Here is a 12822-nt window from a genome sequence, read left to right as displayed (position 1 = left end):
TTGCATTAGGGATGTGAACAACTAGTTGAGTAGTCAACAAACTAGTCATCCACCCCCTTTTGCTGTCTCTCTCAGAAAGAAGCAGCAAGCGGGGATGGGAGAAGAGGATGGGGTGCTTCCAAGCAACAGCACTGCTTGGAGCCTGAGGCTGGAGCCCGAGGCCAGACCCCAGGCCTCACGCTGCGATGCTGCTTTGAAGCACCACATGGAGCCTGGAGCCTGCTGGGGAGTCCCCAGGCTGCAGATGGTGTTTCAAAGCGGCAGCACCACGTGGAGCCTGTGGTCAGCTGGGGATTCCCCCACTGACCCTGGGCTCCATGCGGCACTGCCACTTTGAAATGCCGTGTAGAACCTGATGCTGGGCTCCCCGCAGCATTTCAAAGCAGCAGCACCGCATGGAGCCCGGGGTCAGTTCCCAGCTGACCCCGGTCTCCATATGGCGCTGCTGTTTTGAAACGCCATGGGGAGCACGGGGCCAGTGGGGGGCTGCCTCGCTGGCCCCATGCTACCCACAGCACTTTTGCCTTCGAAGAGTAGCAGCAGCCCCTGGGCTGTTTCTACACTTCAAAGGCGGAGGCACCCTTATTGACTAATCAAATAGACGATGCAAATTGTATCGACTATTCAATTAGTCAATCAGCATTTAACATCCCTAATTTGCATACCCATTCCTGCAACTATAGCATGCAAATTAAGTATGCATTTCAGATAACCTACTAAAAAGCTTATGTATTAACAATAATATTAATATATGGTGCCTTTTGGATAAATATATTAACTTCTCTCCTTGAGATCTGAGACCTGTTTACACCTATGGTTAAACTTGTATTGGAAGTGAATTTATTAATCTACAATAGATAGATCCACGTGGGACTTCTGCCCGCATGACAGAGCTTCTGCTGAGGCATGATTGAAATGCTTCAAGGAATCTAGAACTAGAATATCCTTTTCATTATTACAATTTTCTGAGACCGCATTTCCAACACAGATTGACATTAAAATTGTTTGTAACTTCCTATTGCACTTTACTACACTGAAAAATGCCTGCTTCCGTGTGGTAAGCAGCCATGCAGTATTCTAGTAAATGCCAGAGTTTATGCACAACACTGAATCATGCTGCCTAGTGCTTCTTCAAGGACAGTGCAGTTCTAATTTCAAACAGATCATTCTGTAATCACACAGAGTATGTCTACACTAGGGATGTAAAAACTGTCCAGAATAGTTAACTGGTTAAACATTTTGTTTAACCGGCAGGAGGCCGGGGGGCTGCTCCGGCTCTCTGCCGTTGCGGATAGTGGGAGCTGCTCCAGCCCTGCTGTCCACTACAGCTGGGGTCCTGCTGGCTGGGCTTCTGTGGGGAGCGAAGCTCCGGTTAGACAGTAAGCATGCCCGTAAGGCATATGTTCACTGGTTAATTTTTTAACATCCCTACTCTACGCTGCACAGCTTTTAATAACACTGCCATATTGCTAAAAGTCAAGCATTGTAAAGACTTTGTCTGCACTTTTGGCAACCAAAAAGTTGCCAGAAATGCCCTGAGAGTGGCATTTGCTTTGTCAGCAGGAACACTGTTTACCTTGGGGATTTGTTTACACTGGCAAGTTTTGTCAAGGTAAGGTGCCTTTTGGTGACAAAACTGCATGAGCAATCACACTGCAATGCACCTTTTGTCAGGAAAATGGCTATGTTTATTGACAAAAATGTTACAGCTCCATGAGGGACTTCTTTTTCAGCCTGAAACCCTCAAGTGTTTAGTCAAGCCCCCTCTTGCAACAGATTCAAAATTCTATGTCCCGCTATCACCCCTCACTCCCATGCCCTCACATTCCCTTTCCCTCTCTGGGAGACCCTCATTTTCTCATGCACTCCATCTCCTTGCCCAACTTCCATTATGATACCTGGACTGACACACACTTGTGAGTTGTAAGCCTTTGCCAGCACTTCCTTTACCAGTTGTTGAGGGTGCTTTATTGTGGTTCAATGCACTGTCTTCTGATGAAGAAAGGCACACTTTTTAGATGGTTCTAATGCTTATTATTATAGTTTAACAATCTCACAGACCTAGGGTTACCAGATGGTTTCAAAAAAATACTGGGCACACTTGATCTCAGATGCGGGGCTGGAGAGAGAGGGGGGAGGAACTGGCCGGGAGAGAAGCAGGGATGGCTGGGAGGAGGTCGGGGGGAGCAGGGATGGCCGGGGGAGATTGGCTGGTGGGAAGCTGGGGTTGGGAGGGATCAGCGGGGAGGGAACCGGCCTGTGGGGAGTGGGGCTGGCCCGGGCGCACGCAGATCGCTGGGTGCTTCCTGTCCCGCGCCCGGTCCCGGCGGGGCACATGGAAGAGTCCGGCCCTGGGGATTCCATCCCGCCCCGGCCCCATCTCCCTCCTCTCTACTGTGTAGTTGCATACTGCCTGGCTGGTAGACACACTCTCGCAGTGTCTACCAGCCAGGCAGTACGCAACTACGTACTGATACTCGTGATAATAATAAAACTTACTTAATTAGAAAATATTTATATTTCTGGTATTTTCTCAATTTGTTTCCCGGACTGAAAGCTCAAATACCAAACTGTCCGGTTCAAAACCAGACACCTGGCAACCCTACACAGACCAGTCACTATGATCCCAGGGCAGGCTTTGAAGGTATTTTCCTGGCTATGTGTTGCATTGAAGGGGGAAGTGAAGGGAGCCTGAAAGCAACTATCACTCTATATAAGGTTTATTTCGGGGACCCTCATTTTCAAAGTGCACCCTGACAGCTTCCCAGATGTTAACAGCAGCCCTTTGAGCTCCTCTGACAGCCCCAGTGTCTGGCTGCAGCCAAGCACTGTGCCTCACTGCCCCACGCCCGAGCAAATAATTCCTCCTTTCACACAAATTGTCTAAAGTGTAACCAGCCGCAGTAACCATGGGGATGTTATTCTCAGTCAGGTCTCTGGGGCAGGCTAGACACCTCTATCCGGCCTTCAGTCTCCCGGGGTGCATTTGATCACCACGCAGCACCTTGCTCAGCCTGTTGGTGAAACGTTCCTTACTGCTGTGCAGGTGCCCTGTGTATGGTTTCAAGAGCCAGAGTTGTAAGGAGTGAACTGGATCTCCCAGGATTACAATTGGCATTTCCACGTACCCCACTGTAATCTAGTTGTCTGAAAAGAAAGCCCCCACTTTCAGTTTTCTGTACAGGTCAGTGATCCTGAAGATATGTGCATCATACACCTTTCCAGATCACCGCAGGTTGATGTCTGTGAAATGCCCACTGTGATCTGTAAATGAACCAGACATGCTTTGTCTTGTATACGTTAAGGAGACTTAGCACCAAAGTTATTACGGAAGAAAGAGGGACGTTCTGATTCCTAAATCAGTCCCACTGATTCAAATATCATCCATACAGTTGATTTGAGACCTTTTAGAAGGAGGACTAAAAGTATACTATACTTGCTTGGTTTCAAATATCCCTATTCAGAAGGCAAGGGGATAATTGTTTAAGTATTTTCCACTGCAATCTAGAAGAAAAAGTAATTTAATCACTATCAGTTCAACAAGAAAACAACACTGAAAGACCATTTTAACTCATTTTAATTACAGATTTTGTTTTATTATTATCCATTACTTACAATGCTCTACTAGAAACAAATAATGACTTGTCCTTAATTGTTTTGGTGTGTTTTGCGTCTGGTAAACATACATTTGAGTAAAAAAGAAACAAAATAACAAGAATACACTTAGCTATGTATGTTCAGTTGTATACAAGGCTATACATATTAATCCATTAAATAATTGTATACCTTTTCGCTTGTCAAAATATTATCCATGATGTCAGTTTAGTTCTGAGAAAATCATGTACCTAATGTTTGCTCTGATGTGTAGATGTGTATAGAATCAAAATAGTGCAAGGTGATTAAACAGTAGTTATTGGTAGATTTTGTTTTTAAATTTCACTACAATAACAGTACTTAACTAGATTCTGGAGGACTTTCTATAAATTTGCTTACCTGAATTTTTCCTCACATTCAAATGGATAAGCTGTTTATATCCAGTCTTTAATGGTTATGTTGTGTAGTGTTTCTGTTCAGTTATAAAAGTTGTTGCATTTCATCCCAGCATTGGCTGCATTTCAGTGGTCAGTGAAGTAATTGCTGTGTACCAATTTAAGGTGCTGATCTTTCAAGCTCTTACACACATGAGCAACTTTTTGACAATTAAGACTAGTCTCAAAATTATGTGCATGTTTGTATGCTCAGGGACTAAAACGGCAGTTCTCAATTCTTTTATCTTTGTGGGCTGCATCCAACACTATCTGTATGGTAGTCAGGATGTCACATGGGTCACAGCTCAGTGCCGATTGGCTGCAGATTGAGAACCACAGACCTAAATATACAGTATTTTGGAATCTTTCATGATGGAAAGCACTATTTATATGTCATATATCATTCTCCATCGGAGAACATGAAATGCAGAATAGGTCAGAATACATCTCATCTTGATTAATGTCTTATTAGCACATGCTTCCCTGAAAAGCATGAAAGAAAGAAAACATTGAGTTGAGCAATATAAAGCTAATGATGATCAAATTCAGCCCAGGTGAAATGCTAATTAGGGTTGAAATAGCTACACCGCACCTATTTTCCTGTATGTAGAGACACTCTGACAATGCAACAAAATAGCCAACTTGCCATTTCAGATGTTAATAAGTCACTCTGAAAGTCTACCATGTTGTAACAGTAGATTTGATAATTCAACTACAATGAAACCTTTGTTATCCGGCACACTGTTAACCAGAAAACTTTGTTAACCGGCATTGCCTCCAGCCACAATACTGTCACATCTTCAAGCGCACAGGCCTGGCTTGGTTTACCATGATTGGCTTAACAATTTTTGATTTAAGGAGTACTAATAATCTTTAACTCAAAATAGAAATGTGAGACCAACTGCCTCACTCTACAAAACTACCAATATTAAAAACTTAAGTTTTACTATTATTGTCCATTGGTTTTTCCTAGATTGATGGGGACCCTCAGATAACTGGACTTTTTAGATAACCGGAACTTCCTAATCCATGAGCGTGCCGGATAACACAGGTTTTACTGTATTAGGTAGCTTCTCTCACAGCTTTGAATTCAAATTTTCTGAGGAACCATGGGGAAGGGGTTGAAACAGGCAGATTTACAATGAAATATACCATGGCCTGGCAGGGGATCACCCCAATGACACAAGTCCCCCAGGGCTAGGTAGTCCAGCACTCCTCCCCTCCTCCCCCATGCAGTCCCTCTGCAAAGAGGGTTGTGTGGAGGGCAGGTGAGAAGGGAGCCTCAGGAGAGCCAGCAGGAAGTGGCGACCTGTGTGAACACAGGCTGGAAGGCTTCAGGAGAGCACAGGACAGCCAACAGCCAGTTGGAGAAAAGCGCCGCTTTGAAGCAGGAAAGTGCCACTTCTTTCCGGTCACTGGCAGTGCTCCTCTGAAGCCTTCCAGTGTCTGTTTGTGCTGCTGGATGCCACCTGGTGAGTGGTGACTGCCCAAGGGGTGAGAAGGGCGGCCGGCCACATCTGCCCATGGCAGGTAAGGGGGGTAGCTAGGGCATGGAGAGCCTGCAAGCTGCACAGCTGGCACTTTGAAGCAGGGAAGTGTCACTTCTTGCTGGCTGTGTGGCTGCGTTGCCCCTTTTCCCTGAGTCCTCCAGCCTCCATCATGTTGTACTACTGTTGGCTTCCACCTGGTGAGTGGCTGTGGCCTGCGGGTGAGTGGGAGAGTGTCAGCCAATGGTCAGGGCAGTGAGTGGTGTGTGTGTGTGTGTGTGTGTGTGTGTGTGTGTGTTATACACCCGAAACTTCAACTGCTGAGACCGGTGTCCCTTCGCAGCGGGCAACCTGGAGAAGGTTGACAGGCGCCCAAAGAATTTTATAGGGAGAGCTTATTACACCTCAGATTTCAGCTGCTAGGATACAGGATCCCTTCACAGCGGGCAGTCTAGGGAAGACTGAGAGATGCCCCAACAGATCTGTCACCTGGGAGTGATACGATCCAAAACGCCCAAGCTCTTTCTATACCTGTCCCTTATGACGGGCTGAAGTTCTTTTAAATTGTGCTTGTTTCTGTTACAGAAACTGAAGGAGTCAGGTTAAAGCTTAAACAGTTACAGGTTTATTGTTACAGGGTAAACTTAGCTGTTAAATGCTACTACTGTGTTACAGATAACACAGCCACTACAAAGGACAGGACAGAAATTACACTAATAAGTCACTTACAGGTACCATGAAACTCTTTTGGTTCTCTGAGCTCTTATTAAATGCATGCAAAATAGACACCTAGCAGGTATATATTCTCACCCCTGCATTCCAGACTTGGCGTGGCCAGCGTCTTTCTCTCAATCCTTTGGGAAGAAGTAGGGCGAGGTTGGGCGTCCCACAAACCTCGGGAAACAATCAATACCTGCCAGCAGGTATAGATGATTGGAGTTCAAATGGTAAGGGCTACTAAACCCCTCTTTATACCCCTTGGGTCACATAGGCTTCTTCCTGGTCTCAAGTGGCTAATTAGGAAAAATGGTTTTGAACGCCAAGTTTCCCACAAAGGGTGCAAAGCATAATTCACACCTGGGAAAACGCAGACAATGGGCACCTTTGGTATGTGATGGGCGAAGATTCCTCTCCTGGGACAGTGCAGGCATGTCAACTACTGGTACTAGCCAGGGCGGTGGGAGGCCTCCCAGTTGTCAGCTATCCCATTTACTGTCTGGTTTCTGTTTATGGTAGAGTCAGGGACAGGCAGCACACCTGTGTTCCCAGGGCATCAAAGGCTGACTGCCTTTCTCTTGCTCTCTGGGGGGGAGGGGAAGAAACAAGATGGGGTTCATGTCTGGCTACAGAGAGTCACCAGAGGATGGAGTGCCTGGGGTGCAGAGGTGGCCGGTGTAACTGTGTCCCCCCCTTACCTTCAGGTGGCATACATGTGGGTCTCTGCCCACTTCATTGGGCCAACCAGCATAGGACCATCTGTGGCACCTGAAGCTGTCCTCCACGGCCGTGGAGATGTTTGTATCTCCTCTGTCAGTCTCTAGCCCCACCATGGTGGTTCTGCTCCTATGCTGGGCCCTCAGTTCTGGCCCTTCCATCTGAGGCCTCTCCCTTCTGGTATCCTAGATCTATTTTCCCACACCGTGCCTGGAGGCCTGGCCATTCTTTCAGCAGCCCTTAGTTCCTGTGCCTGTGGCCTGCACCCAGTTGTGGACCTGGGCTTAAGAAAGATAGAGGCTGGCTTTTAACACCCCACTACTAAAAACATTCCCGTGCCACTAGTGTTAAAGCTAATTGGACAATGGGTTGTCCAGACCATGGCCTGCTCTGCTCTTTCAGACATTTAATCTGCCTAAAAATTAAGGTCAGTTTTTTAGCTATAATGAAGTGATACTATATGTTTGGCAGTCAAAAACGCAAAACAAAACAAAAAATTAAAAAAAAGAGGGGCAAAAAAGACGAAGCTAAGTAAAAAAGACAGTTTGTCATCTTATTTTAAAAATCTTGATGTATTGAATAGAGGACGTTCATAAAAAATACCTCAATTATCTGATCACTTGCTGAGGCAAGGAAAGATCTCAGTTATCTGATCACTTGCTGAGTTGTGAGGATACCATGGCGACTGCAAAAGTTGAACAAGTGGACTCTGAATTGGCAATGGAACTACAAAATATTGGTAATTTTGTCAAAGTAAGGGAAGAAACCTACCCTGAAGACGTTGTATTATGCCTGAAATCTATTTCATTGGATATGATACAATATTTCTTATTAAATAAACCAAAAATATAGATAATATGGAACATTTGAGAGAAGAGTATGAAGTTGGAGGACAAAAGCAATTTAGAGGTCTTCAGGAGTTCTGTTTTCTGAGGATGAAGAAAAATGGGACCACAGAAACGAGAAATTGGTTGATTTTTGGACCACCAAGGCAGTCTAGTTTCATGTTTGCAAATTATTCCCTGACCATCGTAAAGGAAAACAAACATTTGTCAACATGTAGTCTAACTGGAGAAATGTTGCAAGAGATATTGCTGATCACGAAACTTCCAAAACTCATGTTAATGCTACATGTAAGTTTGTTCAAAGAGGGAAATTATCTGGAAGAACTGATTTTGCGTTATCAGGTCTGCTTTAAAAGGAGTATTCTTATTGGAGGAAAGTGCTGAGATGTGTTGTTGCCACGGTGAAACTACTGTAGTTTTTGGGACTGCCTCTAAGAGGACATCGTGAGTCATCAGTGTCAAATAGAAAAGGTAATTTTTTTTAACCTGCCTTGAATATCTTGGTGAATTTGACAATTTTCTCAATGAACATTGACAAATTATCAGTATTGTGGCTCAGAGAAGATCAACTTTAAGGCACCAAACCTACAATGAATTCATTACTATAATGGCAGAGCAAATCAGAAACCAATTCACTGAAGAAGTAAAGGATGCCAAGTACTATTCCATAATAGTTGATTCAACACCAGCCGTGAGTCATGTAGACCAGTTAACATTAATTTTAAGATAAGTGACCAACAATGGTGAAGTTGTAGAACGATTTATTTGTTTTGTCCCACTAAAATCCCACACTTCTGAATGTCTAGAGACTACGGTTTTGGAAATCATTGCAAATTTAGGATTGGACATCAAAAATTGTCATGGGCAGAGCTTTGATGCTGCAAATATGGCAGGAAAATATTCAGGTCTACAGACAAGACTGAACAATGCAAATCCCTCTGCTTTATTCATACTATGGTCCAGCCATTCTTAAATGTAATGTGCAGTGATGCAGCCTCATTTTGTTAGGGAGTTACACATTTTTTGGAATTTATTCAAAACACATATGCTTTTATTTCGGTTTCCACACATTGGTGGAGTATGCTACAATCATGGTTGGAGCAGGCAAATGAAGAACATTTGACAATCAAATGAATTTGTGACACCAGGTGATCTCGTTGTGCAGATGTTGTTTTGGCTTTGAAAATTAAAGATAATGTTATTAACATAGCCACTAAGGATGTTAAAATGCGGTTAATTGACTAGTCGACAGGCACTTCCTCATTCCTCCTCTGAAATGTACAAGAGCCCCTATTGGGGCTCTTGTACATTTCAGAGGAGGAATGCGGAACTCCGCATACAGCGCGGGGCCAGTGGGAAGTCCCACTGATTCCAGGCTGCATGCAGGTGCCTGCTTTGAAATGCACAAGAGTCCACAGTGAGGGCTCTTGTGCATTTCAAAACCATGGAGCCTGGGGTCAGCCGGGGACTCGCAGTCCCCCACTGTCCCCGGGCTCCATGCTACACTGCATGTCTCTAGGAGCCCCAGTGTAAGCTGGAGAGTTTCCAGCTGACCCCGGGGCTCCATGGCAGCTGCCCCTTTGAATTGCCACAGAGGCATAATTTTAAAGGGGCAGCGGTGGAGCTCAGGGTCAGCTGGGGACTCCCCAGGCTCCCCTAGGCATTTCCCTGGAATCCGGGATCAGCTGGGGAGTCCCCAGCTAACCCCTGGCTCTACTGCCCCTTTAAAACGGGTGTAGGTGGCAGTTTCAAAGGGAAAGCCACTGTACAGCTGATGCGGCAGATCAGCCTCTGTGCCTTTCATAGGGGCAGCCATAGAGCCCGGAGTCAGCTAGGGACTCCCCAGCTGATCCCGGGCTCCCTGCGTCATTTCCCCAGAACCCGTGCTGCCCCTTTGAAAGGCGCACAGGCGGCATTTTAAAGGGGCAGCTGCCGCACAGCAGATTCGCGGATCAGCTGTGCAGCAGCTGCCTGTTTGAAAAGCAGCCTGGGGGTTTCAAAGTGGCAGCGCACAGTGTCACAGAGGCAGCTAAGGGGAGGGGAGGGGGGGGATATCGACTAGTTGACTAGTCAAAATACTGTCCGATGAGCAAATGCTTATCCGATAGTTGACTAGCCTTACATCCTTAATAGCCACATCAAATTCTGAAAAACCACTTGTGAAAACTGAAGCAAAATCCTTAGCAGAAAAGTATGATATTGCTGTTTTTACTATTTTGACGAACCGTTTACTTCAAAGAATTCTGTCATGAAGTCACTGCAAAAAGTTGATATAAATGTATTGAATGCTGCACAATTGTTAGCCTCAGTTACTAGTTTTGTCATGGAAGCTCCAAATGACTATAGGTCCATGGAAGGAGAGTCACTAACATTAACAGAAAATATAGATTCCTCTGATATATCTGATGAGAAGTGTAAAAAACTCAGGAAGTTATTTTTCAATGAAACTAGAGACAATAAAATCAATTTAAAAGGGAAAATGAAAATCATATTTAAGACTGTCAGTATTATTTGACACACAATAATATTGCAATTGCAGAGTAGAGGTGAATCTCTAAAGAAAACTGTTGATCTATTTTGAACGTTTTTTGACAGAAGTATGAATGAAGATGCTAAACACCACTACAGTAAGAAATTAAATTCTACTGAGAGGACATAGATACAAATCTTTTTGAAGATGAAGTGAAACAGTTCATTCATTTTATGGAAAATGATGTGGTCCGCGCTTCAAGATCACCAGTTGATTTGTATAGACTCATATATAATGGTTTGCAAGCCTCCTTTCCAAGTGTAGAAACCATTCTGAAAATATTTTTCACAATACCTGTGTCAAATGCTTCTGGTAAATGTTCTTTTTCTGTATTGAAACAAGTTAAAAATTATTTGTGAAATACGATGAGTCAGGACCATTTGACAAGTTCGGCAATATTGACAACTGAAAGTGCCTCTTTATGAAATATTACTTACGATGACTTACTTGATGATTTTATAAAGAAAAAGTGTAGAAAGAAAACTATCTGAATACATATTCTTTTTCAAATTGTGTAAGTTTCTCCAGAGGAAGTTTATTTTAATTTTCCATTCTTGCGTCATCTCTGCATTTTATTTTTACATATTTTTCATGTTAACTTAATGCAAATACAAGCTTTCATCTAGACCAGAAGTTCTCAAAGTGTGCTCCAAGAACTCCATTCAGGTGGACTGAGGAAAGGTTAATATCTTTTTAATGAAGTGCTCTTATTCAATAATTAGCTAATGGTACAAACAATATTTGGAAAGATCATTAAGTGATCCACCAAGACCCTCAGCAATTTTCAAGTGGTCTGTGGGGAAAAAAGAAAGTTAGACTACAAAAACAAAGTACCTCACTTTATTTTTATTTACTTATTATTTATAATATAGGAGGAGGCTGAAGAAAAAAGAATGAAAAATGGGAGGGGAGCAGGAAGAGTTAATGTTCTTTTTCTTGGCTGGGTCCCCAAAAATGAAGATGAGCACAAGCCCCTACTAATTCTAAATCCGCTATTGGGTTAAGTCATTGAATGACAGAACTTCCCACCAGCTCGAGTTTTTTGTTTGAAGAATACCAAATGGAACATTAAACTGGGTAAGGAGAATGTAGGAAGGGGGAAGGAAGAAGGGAGGTGAAAACCAAACCTTCAAACACACCCAGTTGATCCTTCTCATCTTGGCATGAAACTTAACAAGTTACACCCACTCTGAGCCAGAAGCGGAATGAAACACTGACGCTTCCTCATTTCTGTTACAAGGCTGTAAGAGCTTGTGAAACGCAACAGGAGAAAATGTTTGAGCTACTGATGAATGGTAAGTTACTTTAAAAAAAACCCTTCTTGCTTTAATTGTTCTGATAGTCTGAATTTCAGGGATGTAATTTCTATGTAAAACACCTTTGCAAAGTGTGGCATTGTTGTCTAAAATGCCATGTGTTCTGGAACCTCTAGCTTCTTTAAGGCTGCCTCTTTTCACAGGAGGAGAGAGGTTTTTTTTTTTAATTCATGCTAAATAAACCTTTGAGTGCTTTCTTTCCTTTTCAAAGGGTTTAAGGCTGCTCTCTAAGGAAGTAGCAGAAGAAAAACAAACATACATTTAAAAAAAATTTAGGCACTTTAAAACCAAATTAATTTAATGGCAGTATTACATATTTGATAGATACATTTGATAGCTAGATTCCCTAAAAGTGAGAACGTAGGAATGGATCGTGTTACTAATTAAAGATGCATCCTTTCTCCAGCAGTATGGCTTTATTTTCAGTAATTACAGGTTGCCATGTTCTTTAATTGTTTACAATGAACCTTGCGAAAGATTTCAACTTGAATTAAGCCCTGTTAGATTGTGCAAAGCACTGAAAATTTGAGCATTTCAAAGGCAGTACTTTGGTACTTTTAAAGAAATGCAAATGTACTTAGTTTTGATGAGTTCTCACTTGTAAAATGTTTCATAATATTGCTGAAATCAGGGCTACTTAAAGCTCTTCCATGCTGTTATGCTCCTATTTCTGGTTATTTCCATTGTTACATACAGAGTTATCTTACATTTCAGTTACTATTTTTAAATTTAAAGTGCTTAATTCTGGGGGGTTTTTTTTTTTTTTGAGGACAGACATGAGTACAGAATCCTGTCCCCCTGAGTTGTTGTAAATAATAACCAAACTTATCATAGGTTGTCTATAAAGGCAGTGGAAGCTACATTGCTGACAATGGGTGTCAGCAGTGGATGCAACTGTACATGTGTGAAAAAGGGTCCGACACAAGTGTAGACCAGAACCACTGTGTTTGGTACTGTCAGAAAAGTCAACCATCATTTCAGATCTGCTGATGGACATGAACTATCTTGTAGCTAAATTGGATGCAGAACAGGTTCAGTTGCACTCTTTGTCAGCAATCGTTCATTTTCCTCATGCAAACAAAGCACACATTTTTGATCGAGGTTAGTCACACTTTAGCTCCTTTAAATATATCACCTTTGACATTTCATTTAACACACCAGAAACCTGTTGTCAAGGCAGAT

The 12822-nt window shown here is 43.1% G+C and overlaps 1 protein-coding gene across 8 annotated transcripts in view; it reads left to right on the top strand.

The window, feature by feature from the left end:
* Window positions 1–12822, top strand: part of TIAM1 (TIAM Rac1 associated GEF 1) — a 294242-nt gene that overhangs the window by 117480 nt on the left and 163940 nt on the right. The window contains exon 1 of one of the 8 annotated variants that reach the window (XM_025186123.3): window positions 11220–11619. The exons of the other annotated variants lie outside the window; for them this stretch is intronic. The gene's annotated coding sequence lies outside the window, so the exon portion shown is untranslated. Of the gene's footprint in view, window positions 1–11219; window positions 11620–12822 lie in introns of those variants that run through there. 8 annotated transcript variants of the gene reach the window in all.

This window comes from Pelodiscus sinensis, chromosome 1, assembly GCF_052426305.1.
Source record: "Pelodiscus sinensis isolate ZL-2025 chromosome 1, ASM5242630v1, whole genome shotgun sequence".
Lineage (NCBI taxonomy): Eukaryota > Metazoa > Chordata > Testudines > Trionychidae > Pelodiscus > Pelodiscus sinensis.
Note: the sequence above shows the minus strand (reverse complement) of the source record. Positions and strands in the feature narration are given on the sequence as shown.